The sequence below is a fragment of the Ambystoma mexicanum genome, chromosome 7p (assembly GCF_040938575.1).
Source record: "Ambystoma mexicanum isolate Mex_15411 chromosome 7p, UKY_AmexF1_1, whole genome shotgun sequence".
NCBI classification, from domain to species: Eukaryota; Metazoa; Chordata; class Amphibia; order Caudata; family Ambystomatidae; genus Ambystoma; species Ambystoma mexicanum.
The window spans coordinates 897146383-897166172 of NC_090939.1; the positions used below are offsets into that span (position 1 = coordinate 897146383).

Genomic DNA, 19790 nt, shown 5'->3' on the forward strand with positions numbered 1-19790 from the left:
CATTTTGATCCATATCTTTTTTTAATCATATTATCAAGTGGGTTAACATTGCCTCCTGCCTATTTAGATGGTTCAACAAATCAAATGCATAATTCCCTCCTCTGATTTCGAATTTGCTGTGCAATAATGTTATTTTTTTAGTTTGTGTTTTGGATTGGATTTAGAATGTTTACTGTGTTTATGGGTGTATGTTAGGTTGCACACCCCTACATTCTGGTGTGAGGCAACATACAAAACATGGAGAAACAAAATAAACCTTGAGAAATCGAATAGTAGGAAACTGTACTCTTAACACAAACATATTCAAGGGACAAAATAAAACTTTTGAGGGAGTAAGTCACTTTTCGGGTTAGGGTATTTTGTTTCAACATCACCACACGCAAATGCTGAGATTGAGCAAAGACAGATTTGAATTTCTATTTCTATGCCTCATTTGTTAACAATGCTAGATTTGGCTTGCTTTCTTTAATCGACCTAGACCATTCAGTATCCGCTCTGAAAGAAACATGCACCGAATTCTGCTAGTTTCTAGTCTTCCTCTCGAAGGTATGTGTATGCGGATCGGGATGACTACGCTCGATCATGCAATGGGTAATAATAGGCTAAAAATCTTTGCAAATTATGAATTATGCTTGAACTAGCATTATACCTTGCGTCGAGGAGTCAATCTCGTGCCCAGACTGCAGGGTCAATGTAGACTCATTCCGCAAAGTGGTTGTTGAGAGTTCGGCGGTGAAGAGTAGTCGCACAGTCATTGGTGTGACTGTTCAACCATTTTTTTTTTAGAGGATTATCCAGATTGAGGAAAATTGTATTTTAGTCAGCGGAAAGATGTGTGGTGTGTATTACACCACAAATGCACACAGCACACTGGATAGTGGAGATTGGAATGGTTTAGAAGGACTGATATGCAAATAGATATTTCACCTCTGTGAAAGGTATGGTGAGCTAAAACGTGGTTCTAGACCCTCCCGAGTGGGCACCTTCCCAGAGAACTGGTTATTTGGCCATGTTCGTTATCGGCACAGGGGCTCCAGGCCTTTCTGGGCATTTTTAGGAACCTGGGGTTTCACCCTAAATTACCCAGGGTTATCCAGACGTGGACGCCTTGCTCACTGTGCTTAGAGAGGCACAGCTCCACCTCATTGATGAGGCCCACTGTGTATCATTTTTTAGATTATTAATTGTCGTATTTAATGAGCAAAGATTTCATTTTGATGAGAAATCACGTACATAGGAGGCAGGTGCCTTCACAACGGGCAGGTGACTACCAGAATGTAAGTGTACCCGTTGGTTAGAGGATATCGAGAGAGGATTGGAGCACTGGACAGGCATAAATGGCCTATAGCAGAGGCGGCCCGGCGCCATTAGATGTTAATAACATTGGTTTAATATTGATGAAAGCATAATAGACCTGAAGGGCAAAAGGGTGCTAACGTGAGGTTCTACATTCTCACCCACATTACTCATGCACGCGTTCTCCTTGCTCTCGATCCTAAACTGCAATGAAGCAGACTTGGGCGAGGGGAAGCACTCTGTAGGTCAGAGCAAGAAATAGACTTATCAGTTTTCTTCTAAAATCCCAAGACCTTGTGCGCTTGTTTGCTTAACGTTGAACCTGAAAAAAACGGCCACTATCATGGTGGACTGTGTCAGAGAGAGGGTTGGTCTGGAGTTGTTCAGTGTTTTCTAATATTCCGCTGCGGATGGTTTTTAAAAACATGTTTTTTTACTTTTCCTTCTTGAATTTAGAGATCCCTTTACAGACCCGTGTTTTGTTGCTGGAATCTTTTTTGGTTTTGTTTTCTTACTTGGGGAGAGAACATCTCGAGCTCCCATCCTGTTCCCTAGGCGATGAATGCGCCACAGAGAGCCACACTGAATGAAATAACTGCACAGCCCTGCCTGTGAGCTACTCCAAGCTTGGCAGCCACCACTCCGCCGGCCATCCTAACTCAATGGGTTTCCGCATGAGGGGATGGCCGGCCACAGCACTCGAGTCCGCGCTGTGAAGTGCATCACAAACGTTGAACACAGAACCAGGCCTACGCACCATTAATTCTGACAGGACGATGGGAACGAGGTGAGTCCCTTTGAAATTACTGCTCTCTTTCATATTTTTTTCTAGAAACATGAAAAAATAACACACCATTGTGCCCTGCCGCTGTAAGCCTTGGGTTAAGACTTTCGTTGGCTATATTCATGTTGAACACTGCTTTGTACAGAGTGACAGTAAATGTTTTTTTCTCTAAAATTGTAACTTGCTTTTCCTTTGCGTGTAAAGTAAATGTGTTTATGCTTGGGTACAATGACCATAAACCTAAAATCTGGCTGGGGAGCAGCCAAGCACTTCGTGAGGGGGATTGCCTGAATCTGGTCAGATGTTGGGTGTTGCTAGGTCTGGAAAAGATCAGGGGCTATGCTAATGTCGGACTCGGTGCTAGCTAGACTTTTGGTTGTAGCCCCTGACCTTCCATCCTGGGCTAGAACTAAAAGACCCAGGGCTATTGGCTAGCCCCTCCTCCCCCCCCCCAGCAACGCCAGGTGTTAGCTGAAAAATAGGACTTTGTTTTAAAATAACAACCGAGGTTGTTTTTGTTCTTTATTCGGCCAATTCAATTCCGTAAAACTGATTCAAATGGTAGTGGCCGACATTTGCATTTTGAAGCGAAATGCAGAATGGGCGAGGCGCCGCCTGTTGTCATAAAAGTGACGTCTCTTTTTCAGGCTCTCCTGGCCGGGCGAGGGGTCATGGCAGTAATCGTCGAGACTGCGCGTAACGTGAGCAGGAGAGCTCTGCGCTTTTGTGTCTGATTGTTGGTTATCGTCGAGCATTTATTCTGGAGTGGAAAGTCGTAGTGGCCAATGTAATCAACCAGGAAGGACGATTTTGCGTTAGTCTAGCAGGAAAATAAGAAGTCTTCTGGGGACAGCGGCGCCGAGTTCAGCATACTTGGACTGCATGGGTGGCCTGACCTCCGAGCATTTGCTGTCGTAGGTTTTGCATCATAAATTCGAATTTACTTTATAATGAGAATGGGCTATATTTTCTTATTTTCATTTTTTTTAGAATTATTTTTTCCCTTTTTGTAAAAAAAAAACAGGGATTTTACCTACATCACCCCCTCCCCATCGCTACTACAACTCCTCCCTCCTGCTCCATTTCCACGCCCCCTTTTCCACCCATCTTTTTATGTACCATCTGGACTTACACATGTATCCTTTGCCACCCTTCTTTTTCTCAGTGCTGGGGTCGGCCTGATGGATTCAGAATGGAATCATGGAGTTGGGGGCCGTGCGCGCTTTGAGCCTCCCCTTCGTGCAGCATGGTGTCTCCCTGGCTTTTACTTGGGCCTTGTGAATGCGTCACTAAACGCTGGGCTTTTATCCAAGTCTCTTATTTCTTTTCCTCCCCTCTTTGCCTTCTCTTCCCCAAGCGCCGGTTGGAGATGCACTGGGCCCCTTTTTAACTGATATTTGTAGTCCCCTTGCCTTTAGCTAGGGAAACCCGCCTGCCTATGTCAGCAAACAAAATGGAGTCATGTTGTGTAGTTTAAGGTTTTCAGACTCGCAGTGGAAGAGCACTGAACTTTTGCCCAAGAATACACTTTGTTTTGCAGCACAGTTTGTATAGGTGCAGTTTTGTCGCATAATAATTGCATAAGGAATGGGAAGAATTATTGGCCATTTATTTGCTCAGATTTGAGAATTTTTTTAACATCTTCCTTGCTGGATTACAGGGCTCTTTGATCAGCCTGGTGCTTCCAATGTGGCTTCCTCGGTGACTGTGTGCATTGGCCACAACCTCATCCGGTGCCTTGATTCTGTGACAAAAGCAGCCCAGGCGCTATGTGACCTGCATATCATCGGGGAGGGGGGGGATGTCGATTTCCCTCTGCACGGCAGGACAGAGAAAGCCAGCCAGTAGGGAAGCTGAATCCCTAAATGCCTGCTTTGGAAAAATATGAAGCTTTATTTGGCAGTGCCACAACTGGCCCCTAAAGGTTGGGGGGCCCTTTTCCGTCGAAAGTGTTGAAATGACCTTATGCTGGCACTTCGCCACCCTTCTCTGCCCCGCCCTCACTTCTCCTTATTTCCTGCTGCTCTAAAGTGTCATCAAGTTCATGTAGCACGTTACAAAACACAAAAAAGGGTCTGGGATCCTGTCTACCGAGAACGAACACGGCCAAATAGCTTGTTCTATGGGAAGGTGCTCACTCAGGAGGGTCTACAACCATGTTTTAGCATGCAGTGAGCTACAACGTGGCTGTAGACCCTCCTGAATGGAAGCAATTCCACAGAACAGGGTATGTGACCCGGTGTTACCCAAATTGACCTTTTAAAATTGACCTTTTGCCCTACTTGACCTAATTATAGTGGTCCTAATTGACCTTCTGCACAATTGACCTTTCTATAATTTTAGTTATTTTATATGTGTATTGGGTTGGTTTTGGATTATAAATAATATAAGGGGATTGGGTGGAGGGTTGCAGGGGTTTTGGATTGGGTGGAGGGTTGCAGGGGGTTTCTCCCCACTAATTGACCTTTTACATTAGGTCAATTCTCCCGAGGTCAATTCTCCCGAGGTCATTTGTGAAAAGGTCAATTAGTATACATCCATTCGACCCATGTTCCTTCTCAGTAGAAGGGCTGCCACATGCTTGCTTAAAACTTTACACAACACTGCACATTTTTTTTAAAAAAAATGTGCCAACTCCTTGATGCCCTATGCAGACCTGCAGATACTTGTATAGGGGACTTAAGTGAAACTGCAATGTGCTGAATGCATGGACACTTGCATGGAGCGATGGAAGCATGAGGGGATGGCACTGTTAGATTGGATGGGTAGTTGGTAGCTCCGATCAATCATTTTGAAGACCATCCAACTTATTGCAACTGGAAAGAAATGTAAATGAAATATTTGTAAATTAAATAATTGCTGCCATACCACCAAGCCAACGGATTGGAAAGAAAAATGCTAGCAAAAAAACAATATCCCTGACAAACTGGCCACCATGAAGCAGTTTCAGGAAGACTTGCATTCAGAGTGCCCTGGAGGATCAACCGCATGCCCAGTTGGGTTTTTAACTGGCGCCTGTTGTGCAGTGATGGCATTGTCACAAGTTTGTCCCTGCAGTGAACCTCACAAGACCTCCCTAATTGGGAAGATTAAGTTGGCTGGAAATCCTGGCTTGATTTCTGAAATGACAGGCAGCTCAGCATCCGCCAGACTTGCCCTTAGAAAGATGGAGTAAGGATTCATGATTTCCTGCTGATCATTCACACAGCTCCCTCTTTCTCTTTCCCAGATCCCTTCTCACGCGCCGGTCTCAGTGGTACCAGCAGCGCATCTGAACAGGAAGCTGTTTAGATGCGTGACAGTGGATGCCATGGTTCCTGTGAAACAATTACTGGCTCCACACCTGAAGGTTTGGTATGCCCGTGGTGATAAGTAGCAGACTCGGGCAAAAATGGATTGAGAAGCACAAAAGGGGTAGTACTGCTACTAGGAAAGGCTCAACCCAATTTTGTCATTGAATGAAGCAAAACGTTTTGGTTATATCGGGGAACCTTTACCAATTTTACTAATGGAATATATCCCAAAGTTAGTAGCCCATGAAATTGTCCAGGAAGGAAAAAAAACACATACACGTAAGGGGCTGTGGATGTAAATTAATTGTATTAAGACAAAATAGAATGTTCTTGTAAACACTTGCATCTATAACAAAATTCAAAAATACAGACAGAAACATATATTGGTCTCTCAAACAGAACAACATGAAACATATAATAATCCTTGAATTAGTGTGGTTTGAAGGAAAATCAAAAACACAGCATAAAACTTAAATATGAAAGTTTTGAGGAAAATCAAAAACACAGCATGAAACATGAAAGAAACACATACATATATTAGGTGTGCATGTGAATTAACACATATAAAAATCTATGAAAAACCTATGTTTTTAAGAAATGCTCAGGTTCAGAGTGTCTGGTGCATGAACTTTTCTACCTTGCATCCTTCAGTGAAAGTTTTTCAGATGCCTAGGTATTTCCAGCAGTCTTGGATCTGCCTATTCTAGTAGATTCTACCAGGGAAAAATTATCCTGATAACCATATGCCAACGTAGCAGGGGGTGGAGTAGTGGTCAAACCACCAAATGTGTTTAAATCACGTAAACCATGTTAATCAAGGAACCCCAAAGAGTAGGTTCATTATTCCCCTTTGCATAAAATTGACGTTTTGGCAGCAATAACATCCATCTTGGAACTGCGTCAGAAAGATTTGTATTTGTGCGTGTTAGCCGCCTTCTTCAGGGCGATTGAGCAGCTCCTATAATATAAAAACCACAGAAGACGTGTGGAGAATCTGTTGGAAGCTGTGGTTGCAATGTTCAGGGGAGAAAAGACTGAATGTTTTCTGAAACATTTTCTGTCTTTTCACCCTCGAACATTTCAGCCACGGGCTTCCAACCCCAATCCGTGAGAAACACCTAATAGCTGGATGGGTGCAATCGGACTTGAAAGCCTTCCTACCGCCACCATACAGGTTCAGTTAACTACCCAATCTTTGCCTTCTTCACGTAAAATGGGTGCAGTGAAAGAGAACTAGCCAGTTTACGCCATCTACGTCTATGCAGGGATCGTATGTGGTCAAATGCCTGCGGAGCAGACAGGCCTTCAATCCGAAGTTGATCTCTCAGCAAATGTGCGTGATCCTGGGCAGATCTTATTTGCTCACTCTGCTGTATGTGTCAACATCGTGATGCTGGTCCGATCGTCTAAATTATAGAAGAATGTTTTCAAAAGTACTTTAAATCGGCGTGATACACGATTCCGCTATGAAATGACAAAACTCCTAGATTGACCAAAATCGCATTCCCCCTACCCAACTATTGAGTTTCAATTACTATTGTCAACAGTATACCAACCAATGGTTCCCTTAATCCGAGGACCCCCAATACATCAGAAAGGAGGAGTGACTGTAAGATGTATTGCACAGAATACTTTGGGGGTAGACCATAACCTCATCAACACGGTCACGATATAATTTATGCAACATCATTAATGAATCTGTATTGAAGAAACATGGGAATTTGAACCCCCGCATTTGGATGGATATACAAATGTATCTGTGAACAGTGATGGTAGTGAGGAACACCAGAAGCCGATACTTTGGGGGTTTGGCAGTCCTTATTCCTAACAATATTTTGATGGCCTTTAGAACACAGATCACATACATTAGTGTGAGGGGTCAGAAATGTGAGGCGGACAACTTTGTGAAGGTTTTTGAAAAGTGCCATTTGCTTAGCTCAAAAGGTCGGATACACGCCTCTCTATCGCTACCCTGACGAGGACTCTCCTGCCTAAAATAAACTAAAGGAAACACTCTAATGAAAGGTCTCAGTCCCTCACAATTATACAAACACCAACTCCACAAGGTACTATATGGCAGATCATAAACAACAAATATAACTGTTAAATTCACATCATGATAATAGCTTCTCTTTATAATCTCCCAATGGACCCAATGGGGAATACCATTATGGCCCAACCCTTGATCCAGTGCTAATAGTGCCGACTGGGTGGCGGTAACGCTATTAGCCTGGGCGGTATGCAGGCAGTAATACCCCTGGGATACCACCCAACTCGTGATGAGGCCCTGTATCTTGTTCTACCTAAAATCCATTTCAGTGACTGCCAAATTGAGAATGAGTGACACTTACCCCCTTCTGGCTCAAGGCAGAGAACGCCAACATTTTTACTAAATGGTATTATGAAAGCGCACACCTCTGAGAAAGACTGCTTCACTGCTGAGAAAGACCTACTGAATTCCAAGTTATTACACACAATTGTCTTGGATGCCAGATGCAGCATAAACAAAGCTGTCACCATGCACGCTCCCGCTGACAGTGGCAGCCAAAAATCACCATGACAGAGCACATCACCAGAAGGCAGGACTTGACCAGACTAGAGCAGCAAAAATGCAATGAAAGGAAACCAGGAAAAAAGCATTCTCCATCTACACCCAGCAGAATGTGGCACCTCCTACTGGTCAAAAGCAGGCTCATCCCCTATCCTGATCAAACTGTTGCATGTTGCTGATGAAAGGGGACATTGCATCTTTGGTGACATGTAATTGGAAACATTTGACTCCTAGCAAAGAAAAGTTATAAGATAGGATGATCCTTAACATTGTGTAGTTGTTTGAGAGCTTCTGTGAATTGCTCCGATCATGCATATAAGATATGGTTGACTGTTATGTACATTGTACAACAACACTGCTTATATCATTTTTAGTTAATTTAAAATAGGATTGAAAACCTGTGTTCATTCATTTCCTTAAAGAACACAAATTCCAACAAACCCAGCTTGAATTTAAACCAGAGTGAAGGTTTTTAAGGAGGGACGTTGATTCACCAAAATGCCTGGGGTAGCGGAAGTGACATCACAGACCTGATGACATCACAGGAAGTGATGTCACTTGACCTTTGATCCAGATGGCATCAGTTCTGCTTTAACCCTGGTGACAACACCGGAAGTGGCTTGCAGGTGTAAAAAAAAGTACATAAACGTAAACATTTTAAATTTAAAATACCAAATAGGTACTAAAGCATAAAAGAATATTTTAGATATCTACTACATTTTAACAAGTGTGCTGCCTTCATATGCCAAGGATGCGGTTATGATATGACAGTGTTAGACCCAATAGAACAACATAGGCCGAGGTACTGCTATGGATATGCAACTTCAGCATTGTATGGAAAGTTACTTCCATATTATGCCAATTATAGCTGCATGTCAGTTATTAGTAGAGCTCCTATATTGCTAGTTGCTGCGATAATACAGTATCCAAAAATCCAATGGATTCAAGTCACTACAGTGCACAGACAGTAGCATTAATGCTTTAATTAATGATGATGATTTGTTATTTATATTGCGCTTTTGCAAGCACATTTTTATCATCCCAACCAAAGTTGTTACTCATTTGTCAACCTCAGAAGAATGAAAGGCTGAGTTGTCATTGCCAGGATTCGAACCTGCAACCTGCAGATCACGCAGAGATTGCAGCAGCGAAAACTGAACCCGCTGAGCTATCTTAACGCTTTGCTATAAAAAATGAAATGCCACCATAAGTAAACATGTCAAAACTGTCTGCATAATGTAGGCCAGACACCTAATAACACTTATAGTGTTTGCTGTAGCCTTGATGATGTGCAGTAAGAAATGCCATGCCACAGTCAGACTTACCTAGACTGGCTGCACCAAAATGCAATTTTGCCACGTAATAAAACTTATGCTTACTTTATCATACACGCACAGAAAAATATACAATGCCACAGTAAGGACTGATTGCATCCAAATATCAGTCTAGCCAGGTAATTACACTTATGATTGCTTTATCAGAGAGGCCACAGTAAGAAATGGCTAGACTGGCTGTAATAAAATGGCAGTCTTATCCTGAAGAAAGGCAGCACTGCCATTACGAGGCCACACTCACCAGTTTCTGACCACTGGAGACCTTATGAAGTCAGCAGATATGGGAAGTGGGAGGAGCTAAAGTGGCCCAGAGAGAAGTGTAGGCTAGGGGAGTGGTTCAACCATCGTGGGTTCTGTTATGGCCCTCTACATTTATTGGCTACCCCTGCCATTTCCTTAAGGACAAGTCTCTATGGGTATGAGGACAGAAGGCAAAGGGCACTTGTTACAACAGTCTGGACTGGACCCCTTATATCAAGCTTGCTTGCAACCAACTCCACATGACATTTTTCCTTTGTAAGGAGAGGAAATCATTTTCTTCTTTGATAAATCTTTGGATTCTGAAAGAAGGATTCATCAGGTTCTCTCTTAGGGATACAGTCTATTCCAATGTCCTCTGACATAGAGGTGAAGACAGAAGCTTCCAAGGGAGAGGAGGGCTGTGCCCCTTAACCATCCTCAGGAAACAGTGTGGGGTTGGGGGTGATACTAGTGCTAGAGTAAGGCCTCTTTGCTGGCTGTGAACTGGATGTAGGATCCTGCTCCCTGGAGGTGAAGGACCCCGTGTAGGTGTCAGACAACTTCCAGGTGTGGGAGTGCAGAACTAAGGACTCCCCTTGTCCCTGAAGATCCTCGATTGTGACTCCCAAAAACCTATAAGTTAAGGAATATCTCTGGGCTTGGATTCCCACATACAACTGCTTTTCAGCTACACTCAAAAATCACTCGATTGCCTCAAGCTTTCTTCATGCCGCGTGCCATTGCTCTTTGGACCACACCCCATGTTGGACCCAGTTGACCAGCACACCAACCCAATGCTGAATCACTGCCTCAGAAGGCTCCTCGAAGTATGGCTTCAAGCTGTTCAGCCCCAAAGACCTGAAACCAAAGATAATGAGAAAATATCCTATCCCCTGGTCTTCTTGTCGGGAAAATAGTGACTTTTTAAGTCACTCTTCTCTACCTTTTTTCTGCAAAGACATATCCTTCAACTCTTCCCATTGTTGCCAAGCCTGTTGCTTGAACGCTCCCGCTGATCAACCCAGAGCGCTTTTCACACCAAGTTCTGCATTCTCTTTCTCTCTTTTACAGGGATTTATGTGTAGTGTTTGAGTTAGTTTGTTGCATTGATTGTTTTCTTAAAGTTCCAATATTGTTATAGAATTTTGATTGGACCTTTAATTTTGTGTCCATTGTGCTAACGCTGTTCAGGTTGTTATTGCTATCAGTTCACACCTCTCATGAAGATATAACCTTCCCTCAGCCTGCGCTACCAGAGGAGCAAAGGAGGTATACTATCTCAACTTTGCTGCCAGTTTAGTAGTGGTGTGGGGTTGAGTAAACGGTATAGCTACTACTCTTCCCTGTACTCCTGCACAGCAGTAGTCAGTCATCACAGCGACAGAACTAAGAGCTGGTTGGTGCAACTGCTGTCCTCTATGGGCCATGCTATCATGGCCTCTTGGTTGGGGTAAGAACATTCATATGTAGGTCTGGCAGTGCTATGTAGGTGTGGCAGTGGTATGTTGGTGCCATGAAGAATGTCTCACCATCCCTGGTTCATCCTCAACGCCGACATCGGCCAACTGTCTGTTAGATCCCTTTCTACCACTATAGTCTGTCCCCCTGCTTCGCTCTATCTGTGTCATCATGCAGCTCCAAGACTCCTGGTGCTCTGGAGAAGATCCACAAGCCCACTCCACCCAGAGTCCTATAACCACAATTTCCCTTCCCTGAAAAGTCATGCGTGCTACATTTTAGGTAAGTCAGAAATTGTATGACGCATCATTCTCAGTTTAGCATCGGATGAACCCATTACGACCCCACAGGTCTAGCCCCAAACCAAATGCATAATAACAGACAATCACATGTACAATTGCTGCACGTGCTGTGGATATGTCAGCGATACATTGCAATACATGCCCATCTGAGGGGCCATGCTACGTTTCACCATACTATGAGGACCTTCAGGTAGATTTGGTTTCAAATGGGGCAGGTATTATGATGAATTCAGGGGGTTTGTCCGCTCTCTACAAGGAGTCACCCCCTTTGGGACTAGGGAGGTGATCCCGCGAAGCTTAACACTGCCTAGAAGACAGGGCAAGCAGGATCCCACTGGGGAGGACCCCCTCCCCCCACCCTTAGAGGACAGGCAATCCTTAAACCGGTATATATATATATATGCCACCATTGTTGCAAGAGCTTCGTTGGTTAAATGGGAGTTAAACTGTACAATAATTTGGAACTTCCTACACAAATAGCTGGTATCGTTTCTGCCCCTTTTCAGCCACCATCCACACTTCAGAAGGGAGAGCGGCAGATCGGCCCACCCCTTGGTTCTATTGAGGATAAATACCTAATCAGAGTTGGAACAGGTGAGGGGAGTAGCCTGTGGCGCTGCAGAGGAGAAGAGACCGCCTCCTGGGAGGTGTGTCAGGCAGAAGGGAGCACACACCCAGTGTGGCGGATCCAGCTGAGGCCGAAGCTGCGGAACGCTCAACCTCCCCGCTGTGGCACGAACTGGAGAAGCCCGACCCAGGAGACTGTCAAGCAGTGGAAGACAGCAAGATGGGCCACAGAATACAACAGTCTTGGGAAGAGATAAGGTGAATACGCCACTACTAGATGATGGCTATAAAATCTGTGGTGAATTGAAGGAACAAGGATTGAGTGACTTTGTGCTTTTTCTGAGAGGAACATTTATTTGAACTGGATTTTTTTGTGAGAGTTGCTGTGGAAAACCTAGCCAGGAACCATGTCCTGGGAGGAACATTTACGTTGAAGATGGTCTGATAAAAATGGGGATCATCTAGGGAGTGTTGAAAAACCCCTGGATTAATAACAAGGGGGGTCCTGGGAGACTCTCTGCCAGACATGAGTCCTGGTTACAAGAGCCCTACCCAGAGTCTTTAGCTCACTATCTTTCACAGAGGAGAAATATCCCAAACATATCAGTCTTTGTCCTGCCCTGGGGCAGTCCAGCACCGAAATGCTAGGCAATTCTCCTCTGAACAAGAGTATCAACAGCAACCCCAGACACGTGTTTCGGTCTGGTTGAACCTCATCAGTAGGGTGTAGCTGTGCCTCTCTAAGAATAGTGAACAAGGGGTCCACGTCTGGATTCCCCTAGTAACTTAGGGTGAGACCCAAAGTTACTTGAAATATGCTAATAACAAGGGGGGTCCTGGGAGACTCTCTTCCAGACATGAGTCCTGGTTACAAGAGCCCTACCCAGAGTCTTTAGCTCACTATCTTTCACAGAGGAGAAATATCCCAAACATATCAGTCTTTGTCCTGCCCTGGGGCAGTCCAGCACCGAAATGCTAGGCAATTCTCCTCTGAACAAGAGTATCAACAGCAACCCCAGACACGTGTTTCGGTCTGGTTGAACCTCATCAGTAGGGTGTAGCTGTGCCTCTCTAAGAATAGTGAACAAGGGGTCCACGTCTGGATTCCCCTAGTAACTTAGGGTGAGACCCAAAGTTACTTGAAATATGCTAATAACAAGGGGGGTCCTGGGAGACTCTCTTCCAGACATGAGTCCTGGTTACAAGAGCCCTACCCAGAGTCTTTAGCTCACTATCTTTCACAGAGGAGAAATATCCCAAACATATCAGTCTTTGTCCTGCCCTGGGGCAGTCCAGCACCGAAATGCTAGGCAATTCTCCTCTGAACAAGAGTATCAACAGCAACCCCAGACACGTGTTTCGGTCTGGTTGAACCTCATCAGTAGGGTGTAGCTGTGCCTCTCTAAGAATAGTGAACAAGGGGTCCACGTCTGGATTCCCCTAGTAACTTAGGGTGAGACCCAAAGTTACTTGAAATATGCTAATAACAAGGGGGGTCCTGGGAGACTCTCTTCCAGACATGAGTCCTGGTTACAAGAGCCCTACCCAGAGTCTTTAGCTCACTATCTTTCACAGAGGAGAAATATCCCAAACATATCAGTCTTTGTCCTGCCCTGGGGCAGTCCAGCACCGAAATGCTAGGCAATTCTCCTCTGAACAAGAGTACCAACAGCAACCCCAGACACGTGTTTCGGTCTGGTTGAACCTCATCAGTAGGGTGTAGCTGTGCCTCTCTAAGAATAGTGAGCAAGGGGTCCACGTCTGGATTCCCCTAGTAACTTAGGGTGAGACCCAAAGTTACTTGAAATATGCTAATAACAAGGGGGGTCCTGGGAGACTCTCTGCCAGACATGAGTCCTGGTTACAAGAGCCCTACCCAGAGTCTTTAGCTCATTATCTTTCACAGAGGAGAAATATCCCAAACATATCAGTCTTTGTCCTGCCCTGGGGCAGTCCAGCACCGAAATGCTAGGCAATTCTCCTCTGAACAAGAGTACCAACAGCAACCCCAGAGACGTGTTTTGGTCTGGTTGAACCTCATCAGTAGGGTGTAGCTGTACCTCTCTAAGAATAGTGAGCAAGGGGTCCACATCTGGATTCCCCTAGTAACTTAGGGTGAGACCCAAAGTTACTTGAAATATGCTAATAACAAGGGGGGTCCTGGGAGACTCTCTGCCAGACATGAGTCCTGGTTACAATAGCCCAACCCAGAGTCTTTAGCTCACTATCTTTCACAGAGGAGAAATATCCCAAACATATCAGTCTTTGTCCTGCCCCTTGCTCACTATTCGTAGAGAGGCACAGCTACACCCTACTGATGAGGTTCAACCAGACCGAAACACATGTCTGGGGTTGCTGTTGGTACTCTTGTTCAGAGGAGAATTGCCTAGCATTTCGGTGCTGGACTGCCCCAGGGCAGGACAAAGACTGATATGTTTGGGATATTTCTTGTCTGTGAAAGATAGTGAGCTAAAGACTCTGGGTAAGACTCTTGTAATCAGGACTCATGTCTGGCAGAGAGTCTCCCAGGACCCCCCTTGTTATCGTCATATTTCAAGTAACTTTGGGTCTCACCCTAAGTTACTAGGGGAATCCAGACGTGGACCCGTTGCTCACTATTCTTAGAGAGGCACAGCTACACCCTACTGATGAGGTTCAACCAGACCGAAACACGTGTCTGGGGTTGCTGTTGGTACTCTTGTTCAGAGGAGAATTGCCTAGCATTTCGGTGCTGGACTGCCCCAGGGCAGGACAAAGACTGATATGTTTGGGATATTTCTTCTCTGTGAAAGATAGTGAGCTAAAGACTCTGGGTAAGACTCTTGTAACCAGGACTCATGTCTGGCAGAGAGTCTCCCAGGACCCCCCTTGTTATCTGAAAAACCCCTGGGTGACAAACCTGTTTCTTTGTGTCTAGTGGTAGGGCCAGGTAGTTCGACAGGTTAGGATAGAGGACTATTTTTGGTTTCTCTGACATTCTGACGAGCACCTTAGTTTTAGTTTCTTAGGAAAATAATCCCCTTTCAGCTGTACAGAAAGCAAAGCCCTTTCCTTTATTTAAATACACACTAGTTGAATCATGTTCTCTGGTCTGAATCTTTCTTCTGGTTCGACACAGCACAAAAGCAAAGGCAAATGTCTTGCACAGTTCCTAAGTTAGGCTCCTGTTTGCCCTAATCCATGTTGTTTTACAATGCCCTGATCTTTGTCTTCAGGTTGCAGGTTCGTTGGAGTTCCCAAACCATCTTCTCTTTGGTCTGTAGGGTGTGAAAAACCTAAGGCTTTTTCCATTCCCAATCCTGGAAGATCTGCTAAACAGGTGGCCTGGGGAGGGCCATCGCTTTTGGATCCCAACCCTAGGCGTGGACTAGCGAGGGAGGATCACCTGGGCAGAGGGTCCTCTAAGATTAGGGAGGGATTATCCAAAGGTGATACATGGTATCCGTCTTCCCTCAGCCTATATGGCATACTGTTCCCCAAACACCCACTTTCCGCATTCCTTTGACGAAAGGACTGAGATGGGGAAAAAAGAGCATTTCATCAGTATACCTTTCCTTTCCAAAACATCACATTGCCTTTACAAATACGAAATCACATTCAGAGGCACTGTACCATTTTCATGAATGTCCCACTAACAAGGTCAGACGAAGTCAGGCACTGGGGCGAATATTGTGTCCACCTGAATCCTGTTAATACTCCACAGGTGTATAAAAGGAGTAGTAGCTGTAAGAAACATTCAGAATGAGTTGGAGCCCGAGAAGGAACCCAAATCAGAGAGTGAGGTGACAGGCAACTGGGAAAGCCTAAGCACCTCAAGATCTGCTGTCGGAGACCAGAGCTCCGAGATGCTGAGAGCCTGTGGTTTGAGAAGGCTAGAGAAAGCGTGGCGAGTGAGCAGCATATCCAAGGTGCCAGAAGGGGATTGCGTGGTATGCTGATCTCTAAAAGTAAGTACTTGAAGAGGTGTCCTTTCACCTGGGCCAGCGAGGCAGCACAGGAGTGTCAGAGGGGCAGGTGAGGAGCCCCTGACCTCAGCAAGACATAGACACAAAAGCTACGTTGAAGAAATCAAAACCTGTGAGTTCAAAGTGAGATGGAAGTCCGGTTGGTGAAAGACGCAAAGCTCGAATGATAATTTGTTGCAAGGGAAGGACAAGCGTAGGATGAAAGACGCGCTGAAGAGAAAGCTTCATCTGTCCATTGTGAACTGTAATGTAAACGTGATAATTGTGAAAGCGAAGGAAACAAAGTAATGGAGTGGTCGCATGTACGTATACACATTGTCAAAAGACTGTGTTGAAATTGAATCACTCTCCGAAAGTGCAGGGGAGCTGAGTGAAGCTCGAAGTAGGAGCAAAATACAAAGGATGAGAGGGGTGCTGTGCGAGATAGGAAGAGCGAGCTGAAACCCCAAAACAAGCTAAAGAGTGCCTGTGGCACAAATCTGTTTGTGAATTGTGATAAAAGCGATCGAGTACGGGGGGCACAATCCCATGAAGCCAAGGTATCAGAGTGGTCATGCACAGGGCTGAGTAAAACTGTGTGCTCTCAAAGTCTCTGATATGAAGAGCTGTTGATTAATTAAGAACTGTTGAACTGTTGGGAAACGGAACCCCGGTTTTGAACAAGATAATCTGATGTGAAGAGAAACCATTGTACTGTCAAGTTGTTTCAATTGTAGGGGAAGGAAACCCCTGATGAAACCAGAGCAAGATAGTCTTGTGAAAGCCAAACATTGTGAACTGTGGAATTCCTGAGAGAAGGTGACAAGAAGGACTTCTAAGTCTGTGGAGAAAGAAAGCCCATAGAAACCTGAAGGAACTTTGTGTGAACTGTTTAAACCCAAGGAACTTTGTTGAATCCCAAGTAACTGAATCTTGGTGAAGGGAGCTGTGGGACAGCTCCAGTGCCATCCTGATATTATTTTGACTCACTATTTTATTTTGATCCAATCTCGTACACATTATTGTTCTATAGAAAATGAGGGCAAGGATAGGTTTGGCACAGAAATCTTTATTATTTCGAATGACAGACATTTGGCTACCTTTTGACTTAGTTTAATGGTTAAGACTACTCCCATTTAGAAATAAGGCCGGTTAGGAAGTTTCCAACCCATTTTCAAGTTAATAAAGGTTTTACAAACTTGCTTCCTTGTGTCTCTGACTACCCTTCGATACCAAGCTGACCTCACAAGGGAGATACTCTTGTGGTCCAGATGCCACAGGCTCAGCCAAATCTTCAGGTGTCTTAACCTTGGCTGAGCTGATGTCTATCCAGTATGCATGCCCTCTTTCAGTGCTAGCTGCGCCAGGAATGCCTGAGTCCTCTGGGCCCACCCCTTTCAATAGGGTTTAGTCTTATGAGAGATCCACTCCAGACTATTCCTGATGTAATCTTCCTGAGCCATCTTGTGCGTTTTCCCGCCTCTAAGGTCTCCATCCTCCTCCCCAGATGGTGTAACTCTTCCTACAAGCATCACTGAATCTCTCTCTCTAGCTGGTATCAACTCTTACTGCAACCTCCTTAATCCTCTATTCCTCCAACTCTCTCCACCAGGTGTTAACTACTCCCCCAACCAATACATTCCTCTTGCACCTTTAAGTCTCTCCTGCAGCTCTCCTTTCAGTAAACCTCTAGCTCACCAACCTCCACCAAATACCGTCCTCCAGCACCTTCTCCAAAGCCTCACACTGCCAGCCTGAACTGGCACCTTTAATTAAGGGGGACTCCCCTTGTGGTGCTTAGGATTATTGGTTGCAACGGCTTCTGTAGGTTGGGCTGGTTTGTGATTGGCTAAGACGTTTAGAGTTATATGGGCTGACAGGGATTTGGCCTAGGCTTATTTCTTGCAGACAGATTGAATTTTAGTATTCTGTATATATGGGAGAATTCTTCCCCTCTCCCCTCCAGAGAGCTTTGTTTCAATTGCCTGCTTTATTGTGGGCCCATCTGCTTGCCTAGCATGTAAATTAAGGCTAAAAACACTCTGATAATCCTGTGAAGCTGTCTGGTACATTGATAAGTTCTTTGTCTCTGGAGAGTGGCACCTTTGGTACTCCAGACACATTCAACATAGCAGGAGAATGGAAGTTGTTTATCCTCCTTTGTTTGCATACAGTGCAAGTCAGTTGCACTTTGTTCACATCTCATTTTGTGTCCGCTTGGCCTCACCTCTCTTTGCTAGTATGACTCCTAATGAGAAATATTTCCTCCTATATCATTGCCAAAGCAAACAATGGGCATCATTCCAGGTCGGCTGGTCTGGTAAAAATATAACCGGTATTGATGCATACCGGCACTTTACCGGGCCAGACGATTATAGGTTTGCCTGTGGGTCACCCGAATTACCCCCAGCTGGAGGTAAGGCTGGTGCCCCACCAGCAAAAAAAGCCATCATTACCGGCACCGGTATTGCCGGTGCTGGTAATTACGGCAAATCCCCTCTTGGAGTCCTATGGGTCTCCAAGAATGGGGATTAACACCATCACTTCGGCACCCGTAATCTGGCGGCAGTGTCGCCGTACCGGGTGCCAGAAACGGTAACATTTGCCGGTATCCAGGTGGCTCTACAGCCAGGATACCTGTAATGTTATAATGAGGCAAATATATTTCCACTTAGAAGTGTTGCGAGTTTGTTTCCTTAAAGGGGAATGTGCTGTTCCCTACACTGATAGTATGGGTCTGGCTAGAGAGCTGAAGTAGCTCTTTAAAGAGACTAAACTCATGGGAAGGGGTATCCTCGAGTGGCCTTAACTCCCCTTCTCTCCCTGTTGGATATGAGTGTCTGTTGAGGGGTTGGGGTGTAAGTGTTCCTGTAACTGCCCCCTTGGTAGTTATGGGAGTCTGTAGGCGTGGTGGAGGTTTGAGTGTGAATGTGACTCTCCCTGCCTTATTGCAGAGACCCAGTTGGGGAGATCTGGGAATTGCGCCTATAGTTTCTAAGGGTCCAGCATCAACTTGTTTAAGCGACCCCTGGCTGCTTTTACTACCCTACTGTCAGTCCCATGGTTAGGCAGGCAACTTTGTCACATTAGTTTAAGCCCAAACATTGGGATCTGGGTAAATGTAATCTCATGATAAATGACCAAGTTCTGTTCTTAGCCCCTTACCTGCTGTGCCTTTAGATTCTGCAAGATTCTTCTATGGAAAGGTAGCACAGTGACAACACATCTTGTTGGCTATTAAAACATTGGAAGATAGTCCATTTAGTTAGGTCATGCAGATCTTTTGCATCTGCCAATTATATATACTATCCCTAGAATGAATATTAGATTGCTTCCACACCACCTACCTTACCAGTAGACCACTTATTTGGACCCTATGGTTATTCTGGCAGTAGTTGGCAAAAAGGTGATTGTAAGTTTGAAAACAACTACGCCATCTCGGGTGCAGTGCTCCTATTTTGCATTGGGAATTTCGCAGGGTCTTGCTTTTATCCTTGCATGAAAGATTGCATTCTTGGCAGCTTACCAGCATAACCTAGAATGCATACTCATGCTTGCAAATCACCAGCATGAACTATACAGGCTACAATACATCCTGATATCCAAAGCTGATCTCCCACCACAATGTTGCCTTGGTGTCCTAGGCAACTTGAGAGAAAATGTGTCAACCTTTTCTCCAGCTTTATAAATACAGTATCACTGAAATTGAGAGCATGCATGCCAACTGTGCAGCTGCCAATCTTCTAAATCATAAGTGTAAGAGTTTCAGCAGTTGCATTTGGAAACCATTTCTCTATGTCAGAAATCAAGGGACCTCAAGAAGGGAGGAATGCAGACATTTCTGGGGTTTGCAAACTTCTCCAAGCGTTTCATGGGCAATTGCTTTGAAATGATTAGCTGTATCTGTCATGGAGACTATGGCAAGAAGATGCTTTTTATTATTAGCATCTGGGAACGGGGTAGCAACCATTCAGGTTGCTCGGAACACGGGCAGAATCTACTGATAAAGCCCATGTTCCCA

General features: G+C 44.9%; 1 protein-coding gene across 1 annotated transcript in view; it reads left to right on the top strand.

Moving 5' to 3' along the window:
* Positions 1-1987: 1987 nt before the first annotated feature.
* MCF2L (MCF.2 cell line derived transforming sequence like) overlaps positions 1988-19790 on the top strand; it is an 892749-nt gene continuing 874946 nt past the window's right edge. The window contains exon 1 of the mRNA XM_069637167.1: positions 1988-2083. The gene's annotated coding sequence lies outside the window, so the exon portion shown is untranslated. The remainder of the gene's footprint in view (positions 2084-19790) is intronic.